Source organism: Pseudophryne corroboree, chromosome 12, assembly GCF_028390025.1.
Source record: "Pseudophryne corroboree isolate aPseCor3 chromosome 12, aPseCor3.hap2, whole genome shotgun sequence".
Classification (NCBI taxonomy): domain Eukaryota; kingdom Metazoa; phylum Chordata; class Amphibia; order Anura; family Myobatrachidae; genus Pseudophryne; species Pseudophryne corroboree.
This window is the reverse complement of record NC_086455.1, coordinates 56,160,228-56,180,034: the sequence shown is the minus strand read 5'-3', so window position 1 is coordinate 56,180,034 and position 19,807 is coordinate 56,160,228. Positions and strand designations below refer to the sequence as shown.

Genomic DNA, 19,807 nt, shown 5'->3' with positions numbered 1-19,807 from the left:
GTGGTACCCCTGACCCTATCCCTCCATCTAGTGCCTAAACCTACCCCACCCCCTCCACAAACCTAACCTACTCCCACAGCCTAACCATAACCCACCTGCCTGGCCTTAACCCTAGTGTTGACATGATGACATTTCACCTGTCAATATTCTGACAATGCCGGCGTGTCGCCTGTCAACATTTTGATAATAATGACATCATAACTTCCAACATTGTGATGTTGGCATTATGACAACTACATTTTGATTGCCCGTCTGTTGACTACTGTACATCCCTCCCACAATTCTGTCATCCATTCGATCATATCTCAATTGACCGTTATCCACTGAGAAGCAATTGTATGCATCATTTTTAGTGGTCTCTGAATGGTGTACGGTAGGACCATTTACTATAATGACCAATTATAATCTAGTCCCTTCATATAATGGGTTGTATTCAATTGAAGTCGGAAACTGTCGTCTTGTCGGAAAGACGTCAGTTTCCAACTTTTTTAGGTCGGAAGGGGTTCTGACCTATTCAATGCTGCCTCCGTTTCTCTGACAAGTTGGGAATTCTGACTTGTCGGAAAACATGTGGATCGACGGATTAGCCGCAGATACATGTGTTTTGACGGATCCTGCGGCCAAATCCGACAGGTTTTGGCCCCCGGTTCCGACAATGTCAAATCAACTTTAAAAAAGTCTGGTTGGCATTGTCAGGAACGGCCAAACCCTGTCGGATTTGACTGCTCATTGAATACTGAGATGTCGGCCGACATCTATTGAATACACCCTTATGTAAAACAATACATAAAGAGCCATTCACACGTTTCTGTATATGTACAAATCAATTATTGCTGTTAATAGGACTTTATAGATTTTTTTTACATCAAATACTGTGTTGCATAAAAAATTAATAATAACTGTCTCAGGTGGATTTTATGTTGTCTTTGATTTATGATTCATAGTTTAAAGATGAATATTAATAAAACGGTATATTATGATTAGCCTTGCAGGAGCCTCGTTAATAATCACGGTCACAGACAATTTGAGTAAGTTCAGAATTTGTACCTACTGTATGCAAAGTCAAAGTTCATTAATGCATTTAATGAATCTGCTAATAAAATGAATTATTCCTTTTCCTGTCTTGACAAATGCCTCAAAATGCAATTATTACTATACACATTGTACAGCATTGAAATGTCAGCCACTCTTAATTTAGATTGAAGTTATTTAGTTTATTCATAACTACGCAGCAAGCTTTGCATATTACCTAGCAACTGCATTCCATTGTCCATGTAAATACTCCTGTAGACATAAACCGACTACAAAATCCTTTCTTTTATCTATTACATGGATCATCGGTAAGCACTGGTACTATACGTTTTCCCAAAGATCATGGTAGCAGTGCTGATAGGGCCTAATTCTGAGTTGGACACAGTGGCGGCCAAGTGTGCGCCTTTTGCCGCAACTATGCCTGCAACTTTATGTTAATGCTGCCAGGGCTGCCATCAGAAATGATGGGGCCCGGGACTGACAAATCCCCCCCCCCCCCCCCATCACCACCATACACACTGCCCCATAGCTTACCATTTGAGGGCAGCAGTGAGGCTTGATGGGGGCCAGGCCACCTGCCTGGGAACCAGCAGGGCAAGCAGCCACATAGGGATAGAGCCGCGGTCGGCAGTATTCTTTCTTCTTATAGAGCCGGCCGTGAGCCAATCGGACCAGCAGCCAATCAGGAGCTACTGAGTGGCAGCTCCTGATTGGCTGCCGGCCTGTGAGCTCTGATTGGCTCACGGCCGGCTCTATAGAAAGAATACAGCCACAGCTCAACCTCTGTCTCTCCTTGGCTGCCTGCCTTGCTGGTGCGCAGGCAGGTGTCCTGGCCCCCGTTGATCCTCACTGCTGCCACCCAGGCCTGTCTCAGTCAGGGCCCAGGACTGGAGTTACCACCATCCCTCCTTGATAGCGGGCCTCATGCAGCTACAGAGCCCTTCCCTGGTGCACAGCTATCTGACTGGAGGTGCAAGCAATGAGGCACAAATACCATCATGTGCATCTTTAGAAACCACCATCGGTCGTACCTTTGAAACTAGGTGCAGATTCTCCATCTAAGTATGGAGTGTTCATCAGTGCATACCACCTCCTCCATGTGTTTGCGATGCAATGGCATCTGAGATTATCATCGTGATGATCGGCAGGCTGAATGAACCTAAGCTTTCTCAGCCTTGCCTTCGTAGTTGTTTTTATCGATTTTTATCAATGATTATCAATTTAAAAAAAATCTATTTTTAACCAAACCAAAATCCGTATCAGAACCAAAACACTTGAGGGTAGTCCGCGCACATCTCTACATACAACAGAGAATTGTGAGGAGAGGAAGGAGGATGGAAAGTGAAGGGTATATTAAATGAATGCAAGCCAGTTACTATAACATTGCACTCTACTTGTGCTGAAAGAAACTAACAGTAGGACACTGGTCCTGGATGTCTTGTTTCACTTTGTTGCAGATAACTAAAGATGCTCAAAATGTTTTTGAATCTGTATAATTGATTTGGACCTAAAGTTCAAAACATGGAAATGTTATACATTTTGAGAAAAATTAACAAGAGTAGTGTTAAAAAACAAAAAATGAACAGTGGCAGATTTTTTTTAATTTTAATTTAATTTTTATTTTGGGGGGCACATCGTCATTTATATATTTTTTTTCCTTATTATTGTGTAATGTCACCCTCTCCCTGTCACCCACGTCTGTCACCCTCTCCCTGGCATCACCCTCCCACTTTCACCCACTGCTCCCACCTTCTACCTGTTGTCACACTCTCTCTGTCACCAACCGCTGTCATCCTCAACCTGGTGTCACCTCTCCCTGTCATGCACTGCAGTCACCCTCTCCCTAGCTTTACCCTCTCCCCGTCACCCACTGTTGTCACCCTCTTCCTGTCATCCACTGCTGTTACCCTCTCCAAGGCGTCACCCTCTCCCTGTCACCCATTGCGGTCACCCTCTCCCTGTCTAACAATACCGTCACCATCTCCCTGTCACTCTCTTCCTGGTATCACCCTTTCTTTGAGCACAAGAGATCAGGTAGTGGCTGCGCTACTGAAAAATAAGTATTATAACCGTATCAGATATGCTACTAATGGAATAAAAGGGATCCCCTGGTCCCTTGAAGGATATTTATGTGTAGAGTGGTGCATATTCCAGCGCAAAACCTTTAACAGTGTAGTTGTAAAAAGGAATAGTATACAACAATTTTCCATAAAAGATTGTGCAACATCGATGAAAGGTCCACAGTTCATAAAAGTCTTTTGGGTATGGCAGTACTTTCAATGTTTGTTTCCCATGAAGTTGATATACAATAGTATTCTTTAAAAATGGATAAGACTTACCCTCCAGTGGGGTGCAGTTTGGTACACATTCCACACACTAAATGGGTCCCAAATGATGAAGGGGTGTTTTGCCGACAAAACTGGGGTATCCGGATGACCATGGTCAGGTCCTGGTACGTCCAAGCTCCTCTCACCAACATTTCGCCTTGTGGCATCTTGAGGGTGTTTTGTCTTTGTGTCTTTGTCTCCCACTGCTGTCACCCTCTCCTTGGCATCACCCACTGCCTCTCCCTGTTACCCACTGCTATCACCCTCTACATGACGTCACCCTCTCCCTGATGTCATCCTCTCCCTGTCACCCAATGCTCTCAACCTCTCCCTGACATCAGCCCCTCCCTGATGTCACCCACTGTCTCTTCCTTGTGTCACCCTCCCCAAGCATACCCTCCCTGTCAACCACTGCTGTCACCCTCTCCCTGGTGTCACCCTCTCCTAGCATCACCCACTGCCTCTCCTTGGCATCATCCACTGCCTCTCCCTGGTGTCACCCTTCCTATCATCCTCTCCCTGTTACCAACAGCTTTGCCCTGTCACCACTACCTGTCACCCTCTCCCTGGCGTAACCAGTGGCACAGAGAGGGGGGAGTGGGTCCTCTTTCCACAGACCCAGGACTGTTGAAGGGTCCCGGGTCCCGCTGCAACCACCGCACCCGTCTGCCCGCTGCTTACAGTGAGAGAGAAGACTGACTGCTGCTGCAGCTGTGTGTTGACTGGGGAGAGAGGCAGATGAGGAGGCAGTCAGTCCTCTTTCCCTGCATGATGTGTGTGGGTGAGACGGCAGGGCCGGTGACAGGGGGGGTCAAAGCGGACACCTGTACCGGGCCCCAAGGATCAGAGGGGCCCCAAGTATATGCCACTTACTGACCATCAGGGATGTGAGCCACCTTGTCCAAATAGGACAGTGAGCTGTAGGCAGTGTGACCGCAGCCTCAGAGTGAGAGGAGCCTCTCACACACAGTGACTGTGCGGCGCAGTGTGTGCCCACTCTTCTGGGTCCAGCTCTGTTACAGGCAGTTATGGGACATGGCAGCAGCTCTGCTGGCCAGGATTCCTATGCCCTGCATTGGCCTCATCCGGTTGGGTGTGAGTGACGCATGGTAACTGCTGTGTGGTGTACTAGTCTGGATACTGGGAGTGCAGTACAGGTAAGTCTTTACCCGAGGTATGAGTGGATTGGTGAGGGGATATAGGGTTTTGGGATGGGTTGGGGGAGCTGGGAATGCAGCGTGGAGTCATTGGGTAGAGACAGACTGTGGGATGTTTGGGAGGAAGGAGAGAGGGAGACACAGACTGTGGTGTTTGTGGGGGAGGAAGGAGGAAGGATAGATATACATAATTATATATTTGTATAAATAAATATATATATATATATATATATATATATATATTCATTAACAGTTTTGCGCAGCAAATTCAATTGCTTATATACTGTGTGTATATATATATATATATATATATAAATCTGAGGGGGCCCTGAGATATTACTGTAGGGGGCCCCACAATTTCTGTTGCTGGCCCTGGAGACGGGGGGAGGGGGGGAGAATGATCCCACTCATAGTCCCGCCGGCCATAATTGCTGTCACATGGCCATGCTTCCTCATTTCCGGGGCCCAACAGAGCTCTCGGTGCCCCTGGGCATAACCCACTGCTTTCCTCCTTACATCACCCTCCCTGTCGACCTCTCCCTGTCACCCACTGCCTTTCTCCATCACCCTATCCCTGTCACCCACTGCCTATCTTGTCATCACCCTTTCACTCCTGTCACCCTCTGTCTTTCCAAGGCATCACACTCTCCCGATCATACAGATACAGCATTATTTTTGAGGCCACGCCCTCGTTGCAAGACCATGCTCACTTTTCCAGGAGTATGTGCGCCAAAGGCATGCTTAGATAACACTACACTCTCTTCCACTGTCATGGTGCACCTTGTCATTTTGATCTGGATCCGCCTCTGTGCGTAGACATGGTTCAGTTCGATTGGCACACCGTCAAGCCAGTGCTCGTACATGGGCAAATTATCTCAAACATGTTTGAGCTTACATGTTTACTTTAACACTTTTCTAATGTAATTGGTGAAAGCTCAAATGTGAATGACCTATTGTTTTTGTGCAGTATGGTGCGAGGGAATGGCACATATCAGATGTTGTGCCATGGGTAGCAACTTTCGTACTTTTAAGTTTTGTGTCTTTGTCTCACTCAATGCAAACACAATTGTGTCTTTGTCTCACTCAATGCAAACACAATACTGGTTGCTTATGTTTTCTATTTTTGTCATAACTGTGGTAGTGTAACTAAAGACACACCGAGGATACTGCATGTCAGGATTCCCGGTATACTTTCAAGATACCGGCTTTTAGGATCCCAGCAGCCAGTGCTTTGCTAGATAATTTAAAGAGTAATACCAATCTTTGTCAGGACGCACCTCTGGGCTTCCCTGTATTGATGCTGTCAAAATGCTGGTGCTGAGGAGAGTAATCCGCCTCCTTATCTGCCCCGTCCCGCCTCTGATGCTGCCCTGCTCAGTGCTGTAAATGCTGGGACGACAGGCCAAGGTCCGCCCGCTGTATGTTAAATATGTAAGGTTTGCAGGCTGACTATTTCAAAGGGCCCTAGGTCTCCTTGCTTAGCTTCATTAGCTTCTTGCTCTCCTTAAAGATCCTCCTCTGAGGTAAAACAGGTAAAGATTTTTGCACAACACTTAAGGTCTCTGGGAGAGCTGTTGGTACCCTTTACACAGTTTAAGTTCAGTACCCAACCCCTAATAGAATTAGGGCGGGATGTACTAAGCTGTTCCGCTGCGCTATTAGCCCTCTTACTGCTCCGTTCTCATCTCCACTGTTAGATTCCTCCTCATCTCCCGGCGCTGTAATTCAGTCCCATTGTTTTCCACATCTTTTTGATCTTTTTGTTACGTTACCTGCCCCGATAGTATGCCCACTGGTCCTTCGCAGGCCCCGTATGCAATAACGTACGAGACCTGTAACCTCCCCTCGTTCAGTAAGTGAACTTTTGCCAGGCTGCTAACAGCTCCCACCCACAACGACGATACCTGAGTGACCGCAACGGAGAAGCAGCGCAGCATCAGTTAGGTCATACCAGCGATTGCCGCGGAAAACAACGGTAAGAATGGCAGCGCCGGGAGGTGAGGAGGAACGTAACAGTGGAGATGAGAATAAAGCGGTTAGAGGGCTAATAACGCAGCGGAACAGCTTGGGGTGTAATTCCAAGTTGATCGCAGCAGGAAATTTTTTAGCAGTTGGGCAAAACCATGTGCACTGCAGGGGGGGCAGATATAACATTTGCAGAGAGAGTTAGATTTGGGTGGGTTATAGTGTTTCTGTGCAGGGTAAATACTGGCTGCTTTATTGTTACACTGCAAATTATATTTCAGATTGAACACACCACACCCAAATCTAACTCTCTCTGCACATGTTATATCTGCCTCCCCTGCAGTGCAGATGGTTTTGCCCAACTGCTAAAAAATTACCTGCTGCGATCAACTTGGAATTACCCCCTTGGTACATCCCGCCCTTAGCGTGATGATACATAGCCTATATGTTTACGGCCAGTCTAAGGAACGTATCAATTTTCACAATGCGATCAGCTTAGCAACCCCAAAAACAATGGATTTGACACTAATGTTGGTCATTTTGATGGGGGCTGAATTAGTACTTAAACGGCATCGGGAGTGTGACTATTCATCTCCGCAACCCCGAAAACTATGGATTTTTACATGTCACCCCCTTCATACCCCCACCCCTAGTGGTGCTAGGGATGTCTTACCCCCCACAGTATTTTTTTCTAGATTGTACGTCATATGTGTACCGAGTTTGGTGTTAATTGCTCCAGGCATTCCAGAGTTATGCTGGAACATACATACACACATACATACATACATACATACATACATACATACATACATAAATACGTCCATTTATATATATATATATATATATATATATATATATATAGAGAGAGAGATAGATAGATAGATAGATAGATAGATAGATAGATGAGAAAGCCCTCACTCACTCACTCACTCACTCACTCACTCACTCACTCACTCCCTGATGACTAACTCATCACTAATTCTCTTACTTCCCAATATGTTAGGTAGTTGAAATGTATCATAGGTATTCTGCAGATGGGAAATAGGAAATCAACGTAATTAGAATTTTAATAAACCTCCCCAAAGGGGATGAAAAGGGGGTTGACATAATGACATCATTACCGATGCGTGTCTTGCGTTGCGTGAACGTTAACACCCAAATGGACAATCGGATCAAAATTTGGATTGCAATTCAAGTATGTAGTATTCAATAAACCACAAAAATGGTCCTGTCCCTTTTTACCGTATCTGCTACTGGTGCTCCTTGGGTAACGCCAAGAACAACGGATTAATATTTACTTACATTAAGACATCTCAAATTTACATCTCTATAGATTTACCAAATTGTTAACACTCATTTATATTTACCACCGTGAAAATCAGAAACTCCCATGCAAAGAACGGGTAGATCGGCTAGTACAGTATATATATACATATATATATATATATATATATATATATATATATATAGCATTACATGTGTGGAATAAGTTGTGGAAATATTAGTAAATGACAATGGAAATACACCCCCCCCCCCCCCCTTGTAGAATCAGTCTTGCATGTGTCCCGATGTCAGTACCTAATCATGAAAGTGTGGCTGTTGATTCTTGTTTCATATATAGCAGAGAATATACAATATTATCTCTTTCCTCGCGGCTATGTTGCTGAACGAGTAGCACCTCACCCACCTCAGGCTCCCCAGGCTGTACTTAAAATTCATACCATGACTGCACCTGCGACCTGTAGACATTGTCACATAAATCTTTCCCTTTTTGTCAATATCAACTGATATTTAAGTGATTAAGTTAAGTCAAGGCATATCACGGTGTCATTAATCAAGTGTGTGTATATCTCGCAAATTATCAGGAACAATTCGCTGGAGCTATTTATTTTGACACAGTTCTGTTATCGCCAAGTCTGGCTTGCATTTTAATGATCAGGTCATATCATGAGAATTGACAGTATTTTCATATCTCTATGGCTTAAAATTAACTTATTAGAAAGAGAACAGCAAGAGATCAATTACCGAACATGTCAGTTTCAATAGAGCAGAGAACACAAGCATAAATATTAAGCAGACACTAAAAGTGTATAGATAATAGATAAATACATTGGATGTTTGTAGGATCAAGTAACGTAGAATTCTACATTAGCCAAGACGCCACCTTTAAAGGAAATTACCATAAAAAAACTATTGTAGTCTTTATCCGAGTGCTGCGTTCGATGACGCAGCATTGGAAAACCATCGGAATGGGGGAACTGCAAGATCAGATTGCAGTACCCCCATTCTCATGGTGGTATCCGGTCTCTAGGTCGACCACACTTAGGTCGACATACATTAGGTTGACGTGGTTACTAGGTCGACATGTTCTAAGTCGTCGTGACAAAAGGTCGACATGGGTTTTTTTTTACAATTTTTTTAATTTTTTGAACTTTTATATACTTTACGATCCACGTGGACTACAATTGGGAATGGTAACCTGTACCGAGCGAAACGGTAGTGGAACGAGGCAATTTACCCAAAGCATGGCGAGCAAAGCAAGCCATGCGAGGGGACACGGTGCACTAATTGGGGTTCCCGGTCACTCTACGAAGATAACGACACCAATTTTTTTTTTTTTTTAAAACCACGTCGACTTTTTGTCACGTCGACCTTGCTCTTGTCGACCTAATGCTTGTGTCGACCTATGTCTGGTGTCGACTTAGTTACTGTCGACCAATAGTGGTCGATCTAGACACTGTCGACCTAAGTGTGGTCCCCTCATGGCTATGTGATATGCACATGCACAGATCTCTAAAAATCAGAGATATACTTAAACCTCTGAATGAGGCTCCATGTACGCATCTGGGTATCATAGGAATGGAAAATTCACTGCACATATGTATTGCAAGATTACTACATATAACTGCCAGCATAGTATTGCATGACACCTGCTTCTACTGTATAGGCATACAGTACCTATTGTCCAGCTTTGGTGTTTTGTGAGGGTGGGGTATAGAAAATCTACAGGAATTAGATAGTCATTAGGTCAACCCCATATGGTCGCGGTGCATTACTGTAGGTCGACAGGGTCAAAATGACAACATGGAAAAGGTAGACAGTAGAAAAGGTCGGCATGGTTAAAAGGTTGATAGGGTCAAAAGGTCAACATTGAAATGGTAAATAGAAAAGCTCAACACACTTTTAACTTTTTTTGTGCCATTTTCTTTGTTTCATGATATGTGACCCCAGTTATAGCAAACATAGGCCTCCATATAGGATTTTAATTACCTACTGGTAAATCCTTTTCTCGTAGTCCGAAGAGGATACTAGGGTTCCATTTAGTACCATGGGGTATAGACGGGTCCACTAGGAGCCAAGGAGATGGACATACTTTGAGAGAAGGATATAAAGGATAGTGGTGAAATTCCGAACCAGCACACACAACCAGAGGAACAGGAACAGCTGAACAAACAATACTTAACCAAGTAACAGTGCAGAAAGAACAAAGCACCAGGTGGGCACCCAGTATCCTCTACGGACTACGAGAAAAGGATTTACCGGTAGGTAATTAAAATCCTATTTTCTCTTACGTCCTAGAGGATACTAGGGTTCCGTTTAGTACCATGGGGATGTACCAAACCGGGTGGGAGAGTGCTGAGGTTCCTGCAGAACTGATTGACCAAATTGAAGGTCCTCAGAGGCAAAAGTATCGAACTTGTAGAACTTAGCAAACATGTTCGAACCAGACCAAGTAGCCGCTTGGCAGAGCTGTAAAGCCAAGACACCCCGCGCAGCCGCCCAGGAACAGCGCACCAACTTAGTAAATTGAGCCTGCACAGATTTCGGAACCAGCAAACCTGCCATGGAATAAGCATGCTGGATAGTGAGCCTGATCCAGCGTGCAATTGTCTGCTTTGAAGCAGGACACCCAATTTTATTGGGATCATAGAGAACGGAGAAAAGGTTAGTTTGGTACCGCACAGGATTAAAGTAATGTCTTTGAAATGGGTTCTTATAAAATTTGTCCCTTGTAGACCAACAGTGCATGTGCATAAGCGATGCCTGAAATTGGTATCCAAGGAGTTGCTGTTGTTGCTGGTGCACCCAGAGTCAATAGCATGTATCAATATTAAAGAGAGAAAAGAGAGACTCTGTGTTGGGGCACGCTTAAGAAATAAAACTTAACTTTTAATTAGAATGTATAAAAATTAGGTACACAAACAAACACACATATAATGCTTGATAAGAAGGTTTGTAAAGAATTTTAAACCTTCCTCTGCTTGTATTTTTGAATCTGAAAAGAGATTCTCATTTAACAATAAGAAAAGATTGATGAATAGGAGTATCAAGTCTCCAATTTCTATAAATATTTTGCGGTGACAGTGACACCCACGATGAAAATATCAGAAATTCAATTTCAACATAACAGGAAAATTTTCCTGTTATGTTGAAATTGAATTTCTGATATTTTCATCATGGGTGTCACTGTCACCGCGAAATATTTATAGAAATTGGAGACTTGATACTCCTACACAGAGTCTCTCTTTTCTCTCTTTAATATTGATCATAGAGAACGAACAGCGAGTCAGATTTCCTGTGATGAGCTGTCCTCTTTGCGTATACCTTCAAATCCCTCACAACATCCATAGACTTTGAAGTAGCAAAGCTGTCGGTTGATGTGAAATGCAGACACCACTTTAGGAAGAAATTGCTGACGAGTTCTGAGTTCAGCTCTGTCCTTATGGAAAATTAAATAGGGGCTTTTGTGAGACAAAGCCCCCAGCTCCAACACACATCTTGCTGAAGCCAAGGCCAACAGTGTGACGGTCTTCCACGTAAGACATTTTACGTCCACCTCCTGTAATGGTTCAAACCAATCCGATTGGAGGAAATGCAGCAACAAATTGAGATCCCAAGGTGTTGTGGGAGGCACAAAGAGAGGTTGGATGTGCAGAACACCTTTCAAGAAGGTTAGGGATCCCTCTTCTGGCTAGAATCAGCCGTTCAACTTTCATGCCATCAAACGTAGCCACGGTAAGTCCTGATAGACGAACGGGCCCTGTTGCAGAAGATCCTCGCGAAGAAGTAGAGGCCACGGATCCTCAAGGAGCATCTCCAGAAGGTCCACGTACCAGGCCCTTCATGGCCAGTCCGGAGCAATGAGTATTGCTTGAACCTTTTCCATTTTTATTCTTTTTAGATTTCTTGGGATCAGAGGAAGTGGAGGAAACACGTACACCATCTGATAGACCCAATGAGTCGTCAGAGCATCTACCGCCACTGCCTGTGGGTCTCTCGACCTGGAACAATACCGCTTGAGTTTCTTGTTTAGATGAGAGGCCATCATGTCGATTTGTGGATATCCCCATCGACGTGTCAAGCACCTGAACACTTCCGGGTGAAGGCCCTACTCACCTGGGTACAGGTCGTGTCTGCTGAGGAAGCCTGCTTCCCAGTTGTCTACTCCCTGAATGAAGACCACTGACAACACCACAGCATTTTTTTCTGCCCAGAGGATAATTCTTGACACCTCTGACATTGCTGCTTTGCTTTTAGTTCTGCCCTGTTGGTTTATGTACATCACTGCCGTCACATTGTCCGACTGGAGCTGAATGGCCTGATCTTGAAGAAGATATGAGGCCTGCAGAGGGGCATTATATATGGCCCTGAGTTCCAGACTGTTGATTGGAAGGATGACTTCCTGACCTGACCATCTTCCTTGAAACTGCACCCCCTGGTTGACTGCTACCCAACCTCTGAGGCTTGCGTCCGTAGTTAGCAGGATCCAGTTCTGAATTCCGAACCTCCGACTCTCGACAAGGTGAGAAGTCTGTAGCCACCACAGAAGGGAGATCCTGGCTTTTGGTGACAGACGGATCCTCTGGTGCATGTGAAGATGCGATCCGGATCATTTGTCCAACAGATCGAGCTGGAACCTTCCGTATTGAAGCACCTTGTAAGAGGCCACCATTTTCCCCAGAAGGCGAATGCATAGATGCACCGATATCCGGGTTGGCTTCAGGGCATCCCGAACCATCGACTGGATTACCAATGCCTTTTCCAGCGGAAGGAACACTTTCTGCGACTCCATGTCCAGTATCATTCCCAGGAATGGAAGCCTCCGTGTTGTCTCTAGGTGAGATTTCGGAAGGTTCAGAATCCACCCGTGAACCTGGAAAAGTTTGGAAGGCGCCTTTATCAAAAGATCATCCAGGTACGGAATTATATTCACTCCCTGTTTGCGGAGTATAAACATCATCTCTGCCATCACTTTGGTGAATACCCTCGGTGCCGTGGAGAGACCGAATGGCAGGGCCTGGAACTGGTAGTGACAGTCCTGCAGTGCGTAGATAAGCCTGATGAGGTGGACAGATCGAAATGTGAAGGTACGCATCCTTGATATCCAGAGACACTAGGAATTCCCATTCCTCCAGACCTGAGATCACTGCTCTCAGAGACTCCATCTTGAACTTGAACACTCTTAAGAACGGCTTCAAGGACTTGAGGTTCAGATTCAGCCATACCGAACCGTCTGGTTTCGGTACTACAAACAAGTTGGAATAGTACACCTTGTTGTGCAGATGAGGTGGAACTGGAACAAAGACATGAGTCTGTACCAGTTTTTGGATGGCCTGCTGTAAAGTTATACTTGCCTCTTGTGAAACTGGTAAGCCTGATTTGAAGATTCTGGGAGGTGGAAGCTCTTGCAACTCCAGTCTGTAGCCCTGGGAAATAAGATCTTTGACGCAGGGATCCTGGAACGAACTTGATCAGATGTGACTGAAGAATTTTAGTTGGGCTCCCACCTGACAGCCCTCCCGGCATCGCGGCCCACCGTCATGCTGAAGGCTTTGCATAAGCAAAGCCTGAGCTCTGTTCCTGATCACCTGCAGTTGGTGGTTTGTGTGGTTTACCTCTTGCACCTCTGGAGGCCATAGAAGCACCTCTGGATTTGCCCTTAAACTTGGCCATCCGAAAGACTGTAAATTTGATGCTGAATAAGATTTCCTGGCTTGGGGAGCTGTGGAAGGAAGATACGTAGACTTAAGTAGCTTTGGAGATCCATTTGTCTAGTTCATCTCCAAACAAGGCCTCTCCTGTGAATGGTAGGCCTTCCACACTTTTCCTGGAGTCCGCATCAGCAGTCCATTGGCGTAGCCACAAGCCCCTGTGTGCTGACACTGCCATAGCGGTGATGCGTGCATTAAGCAAGCCTATCTCTTTTATGGTTTCCACCATAAAGATCGCAGAGTCCTGGAGTCCGCATCAGCAGTCCATTGGCGTAGCCACAAGCCCCTGTGTGCTGACACTGCCATAGCGGTGATGCGTGCATTAAGCAAGCCTATCTCTTTTATGGTTTCCACCATAAAGATCGCAGAGTCCTGTATATGCTGCAGGAGTAAAACAACATCCCCCTCTCAATTAGGTTACCTGACCATTTAGCAATGGCATTTGTGATCCATGCACATGCAATAGTGGGTCTCTGGGCCACCCCAGTAGCTGTGTACAATGATTTGAGTGTAGTCTCAATTTTACGATCAACCGTGTCTTTTAGGGAGGCTGCACCAGGGACAGGCAATTTTTCTTGACAGCCTAGATACTGATGCGTCCACTATCGGTGGATTTTCCCATTTTTTCCTTTCCTCCAGAGGAAAAGGAAAAGATGAGAGCAACCTTTTAGGGATTTTAAATTTCTTATCAGGATTAACCCACGGATCTTAAAACAGGGTATTCAATTCCTTTGACGCAGGAAATGTGACAGAAGACTTCTTTTTTACATTAAAATAAGATTCCTCACAATCCTTCGACACCTTACCATAAATTTGCAGAACATCTCTGATAGCCACTATAAGAGCCTCTATTCCCTGTGAGTAGCATCCCCCCCTCCAAATCCACCTTGCCCTCCTCCATGTCTGACCCGTCAGCGTCAGAGTCAGACTGCACGATATGGGCCGGAGATCGTTTTTGCGGACAAATGCGAGGGGATTGAGACGCTGGTTTAGGGACTGAGTCTCTATTCATAAACTCATCCACAGTCTGTCTTAAGTATTGCGTCTCTTTCTCATTGCGGGATAATTTTGTAGAAATATTTGAGATCATTCCTTTAATGGAATTAACCCACTCCGGTTCAGCCCTGCTATTCAGGGAAGGTGCACTGCCCTGAGTACCCAGTAGTGAGCCCCCTGGTGAAGAGGAACACTCCGCTGTAGTTTTTATCCCATGCACAGCCCTGAATGTCCTGGGCTTGTATGCTGCATCAATGGTGCCTGGCTGGCGTATGCACATCCCATGCTACAATAGCCATTTAAGGTGTTACTCACCGGTACGCTGATTAAGGGCTTCTTGCCGTCTTCTTGCTTTCGGCATTACTGTATTTGTACCCATTTTGCGACCACCTTTGCATCAGCCCTATGTTTCCTTATATATAATGAGGGTAATTCAGAGTTGATCACAGCAGCAAATTTGTTAGCATTTGGGCAAAACCATGTGCACTGCAGGTGTGGCAGATATAACATTTGCAGAGAGATTTAGATTTGGGTGGGTTATTTTATTTCTGTGCATGGTAAATACTGGCTGCTATATTTTTACACTGCAATTTAGATTTCAGTTTGAACACACCCCACTCAAATCTCTCTCTGCACATGTTATATCTGCCCTCTCCCCTGCAGTGCACATGGGCCCTCATTCCGAGAAGTTCGCTCGCTAGCTGCTTTTAGCAGCATTGCAAACGCTAGGCCGCTGCCCTCTGGGAGTGTATCTTAGCTTAGCAGAATAGCGAACGAAAGATTAGCAGAATTGCTACTAAATAATTCCTTGCAGTTTCTGAGTAGCTCCAGACCTACTCCTAGAATGCCATCACTTCAGTCCGTTTAGTTCCTGGTTTGACGTCACAAATACGCACTGCGTTCGGCCAGCCACTCCCCCATTTCTCCAGCCACTCCTGTGTTTTTACCTGGCACACCTGCGTTTTTTTAGCACACTCCCTGAAAACGCCATGTTGCCGCCCAGAAACACCCACTCACTCAATCACCCTACGATCACTCGAGCATTGAAAAAACGTTGCTCGAGCCTGTGTAAATCTACTACGTTTTGTGTTAAATAACTAAGCGCATGCGCGCTGCGTACCATGCACATGCGCATTTTCTACCTAATTGCTCCATTGCGAAAAACGGCAACGAGCGAACAACTCGGAATGACCATCATGGTTTTGCCCAACTGCTAACAAATTTGCTGCTGCGATCAACTCTGAATTAGGCCCTATGTTAGGGTTACCTTTGGGGTTAAATGTCTGCAATCACATTTTACTGTTCCACTTACTACATATGACAACTTCCACTTTTTAATTTATCGTAATTAAGTGATTGCAGCTGCCGAAATTACTAAAACGTGTAGATTGAGTGACAGTGTTTAAAGGGCAAAGGAAGGCAGCCACGATGCCGTCCATCTGTGATGATTTGAAATTAGAAACCCGTATGTTTTTGCTATGAAATCTCCAGATTACTCTTGACAGTGATCCTTAATACTGACAGTACAGATGTGCAATGAGCTAAACTCGCAATCTGGCATAAACGAGGGGTCATGGGCATATACTGTACATCCAATACTGCAGACAACAAAATGCTAATTAATACATTATTTCAGTACAATAATAGTAACAAAGTGATTTATACACATACAAACATGTTTGTGTGTGTGTGTGTGTGTGTGTGTGTGTGTGTGTGTGTGTGTGTGTGTGTATGTATATATATATATATACAGTGCATCCGGAAAGAATTCACAGCGCATCACTTTTTACACATTTTGTTATGTTACAGCCTTATTCCAAAATAGAATTAAATTAATTTTTTCCCCTCAAAATTCTACACAAAATGATGGTCATTCCGAGTTGTTCGCTCGCAAGCTGCTTTTAGCAGCTTTGCACACGCTAAGCCGCCGCCTACTGGGAGTGAATCTTAGCTTATCAAAATTGCGAACGAAAGATTCGCAATATTGCGAAAATACTTCTCTGTGCAGTTTCTGAGTAGCTCGAGACTTACTCTGCCCGTGCGATCAGTTCAATGCTTGTCGTTCCTGGTTTGACATCACAAACACACCCAGCGTTCGCCCAGACACTCCCCCGTTTCTCCAGCCACTCCCGCGTTTTTCCCAGAAACGGTAGCGTTTTTTCACACACTCCCATAAAACGGCCAGTTTCCGCCCAGAAACATCCACTTCCTGTCAATCACATTACGATCACCAGAACGAAGAAAAAACCTCGTAATGCCGTGAGTAAAATTCCTAACTGCATAGCAAATTTACTTGGCGCAGTCGCACTGCGGACATTGCGCATGCGCATTCGCGACTAATCGCTACGGTGCGAGGAAAAAATAACGAGCGAACAACTCGGAATGACCCCCAATACCCCATAATGACAACATGAAAAAAGTTTTTGGGAGATTTTTGCAAATTTATTACAAATAAAAAAATAAGAATTTCACAGCCTTTCTCAGTACTTTGTTGATGCACCTTTGGCAGCAATCACAGCTTCAAGTCTTTATGAATATGATGTCACAAGCTTGGCACACCTATCTTTGGGCAGTTTCGCCCATTCCTCTTTGCAGCACCTCTCAAGCTACATCCGTAACATAACAAAATGTGGAGAAAGTGAAGCGCTGTGGGTACTTTCCAGATGCACTATATATATATATATATATTGTGTTTTAGTTTTGCATCTGGATATCCTTCATGTTTTGGATCTATTGGTTTTGCTAGAACTGACCTTGCAGGTTTTGGTTTTGGATCTGTATTTTTTTATACAATCATAAAAACAGCTAAAATAACAGAATATGGGGGTGTTTTTGTTCCTACAGTATTAGTAACCTCAATAACATTCATTTCCACTAATTTCCAACTTATTCCGAACACCCCACAGCTCACAATCTTGTTTATATCCAGTTTAGGCCAAAAGGTTGCACCGAGGTAGCTAGACGGAACAGCAGCAGCCGTGGGATGTATATACTGGGAGGACGACCACAGCACAAAATATTTAATAAAAGAATGTATTAAAAAAACGATGCATTAGGCAAGGCTCAGGATTTCAGTTCACAAAAAGATGACTAAGGCAAAGAAGAATAAAAAAAGACAATATTTTAGATGCTGTAATCATGATTTTACTTTATTTTGGATCAAATTCTTAATTTCCTGAAAGATATATTTGATATGCAGAAGGTTTGCAATACAAGTGTGGAGAGTGTATTTATATTAATTTCATTTAAATTTAGTTGATTTATAAATATTATTAATAATATTAATTTGAATGAATGACAATTTGGTGATAAGACGAATTATGAAAATAGGACAATAAGTTATAACATAAGAATATGAGCTACAGACACAGCACCCTGAAATGGATGGAGCACCCCTGGATGTATACTGGGATAATACGGAACAAAATATATATTAAAAAAGATGTCTTTTATTTTGGGTTGACTGACAGAACAAACCTAGATGGACGGAACAGCTGCAGCTCACAAAATATTAATTTAAATCAAAATATATAAATATCATTTTATATATTACATACTGCAGTTAAAGTGTCGCACAAATGAGTAAAAAATATGTATTATTATTTTTTATACCACACACTGGTGGTTACAGTGTCACACAAATAAGTCAGAAATATATATAATTATTACACACTGAGGTTGACTTCATTGACAGCGTTGCACTAATGAGTCAGAAATATATATACTAATTACACACTGCGGTTGACTTTACCGAGAATGGCGCACAATTGTGTATGAGTAGGAAATAATGGGGGTCATTCCGAGTTGTTCGCTCGTTGCCGATTTTCGCTATACTGCGATTAGTCGCTTACTGCGCATGCGCAAGGTTCGCAGTACGCATGCGCTTAGTTATCTTACACAAAAGTTAGGTATTTTACTCACGGCATAACAAAGCTTTTTCATCGCTGTGCTGATCGTAGTGTGATTGACAGGAAGTGGGCGTTTCTGGGCGGAAACTGGCCTTTTTATGGGAGTGTGCGGAAAAACGCAGGCGTTCGAGTTGCAAAACGCAGGAGTGGCTGGAGAAACGGGAGAGTGGTTGGGCAAACGCTGGGTGTGTTTGTGTCGTCAAACCAGGAACGAAAAGGACTGAGCTGGTCGCAATGGCTGAGTAAGTCTGGAGCTACTCAGAAACTGCTAAGAAATTTCTATTCGCAATTCTGCTAATCTTTCGTTCGCACTTCTGCTAAGCTAAGATACACTCCCAGAGGGAGGCGGCTTAGCGTGTGCAATGCTGCTAAAAGCAGCTAGCGAGCGAACAACTCGGAATCAAACCCAATATACTGCGGTCTGACATAGCACATCATTTTAGGCGTTTTGTTTTTAGCTTTTATTATTTTAATTTTGCACTGGGGCAGAGCCCCTGGATGGACAGACAGATCACCCCTTTTTCAGATACAGCAGAAAGACAGAGCACCCCTTTCAGATACAGCAGACAGAGAGAGCACCCCTTATTCAGATACAGCAGACAGAGAGAACAGCCCTTTTTCAGATACAGCAGACAGAAAGAGACCCCCTTTTTCAGATACAGCAAACAGAGAGAGCACCCCTTTCAGATACAGCAGACAGAGAGCTCCCCTTTTTCAGATACAGCAGACAGAGAGCACCCCTTTCAGATACAGCAGACAGAGAGCACCCCTTTTTCAGATACAGCAGACAGAGAGCACCCCTTTCAGATACAGCAGACAGAGAGAGCACCCCTTTTTCAGATACAGCAGACAGAGAGCACCCCTTTCAGATACAGCAGACAGAGAGAGCACCCCTTTTTCAGATACAGCAGACAGAGAGAGCACCACTTTTTTAGATACAGGAGAGAGAGCACCACTTTCAGATACAGCAGATAGAGCAACCGCCCCACGCCAGGCAGCACAGTACTGGAGACAGACATGTCTGTCCTGTACACTTTCCACAGCCGAAGTGAAGATGGCGCCAGTGCACGGGACTTATATAGAATCCAAAACCTGTGAGAATCCGACCGCAGGAAGATGACGTTTGGCCTCGCTTTGGGATCCAAGTAATGCGGGAAGTCCCAAGCCGGACTCGGATCCCGTCTTGGATTGCAATGTTCTGGTGAACCGAATCCGCTCATCCCTAATAAATAAATATATATATGTCACTTTGGAAATAGACACTGCGGTTGGCAGTGTACAGCACCATGTCACTTTATCTATTCCCATGAAGAAGATATTCGAAACAGCTGTCGGAATGATAAGTACTCATTGATCTGTTCATGTTGCTACCATCATGTGTGCTATATGCTTGTTGCCTTTTTTAATGAATTTTTTGGACAAGTAAAACC

At 44.3% G+C, this 19,807-nt stretch overlaps 1 protein-coding gene across 2 annotated transcripts in view; it reads left to right on the top strand.

Annotated features, from left to right (window-relative positions):
- MDGA2 (MAM domain containing glycosylphosphatidylinositol anchor 2) overlaps positions 1-19,807 on the top strand; it is a 1,135,272-nt gene that overhangs the window by 886,502 nt on the left and 228,963 nt on the right. The window lies entirely within an intron of this gene.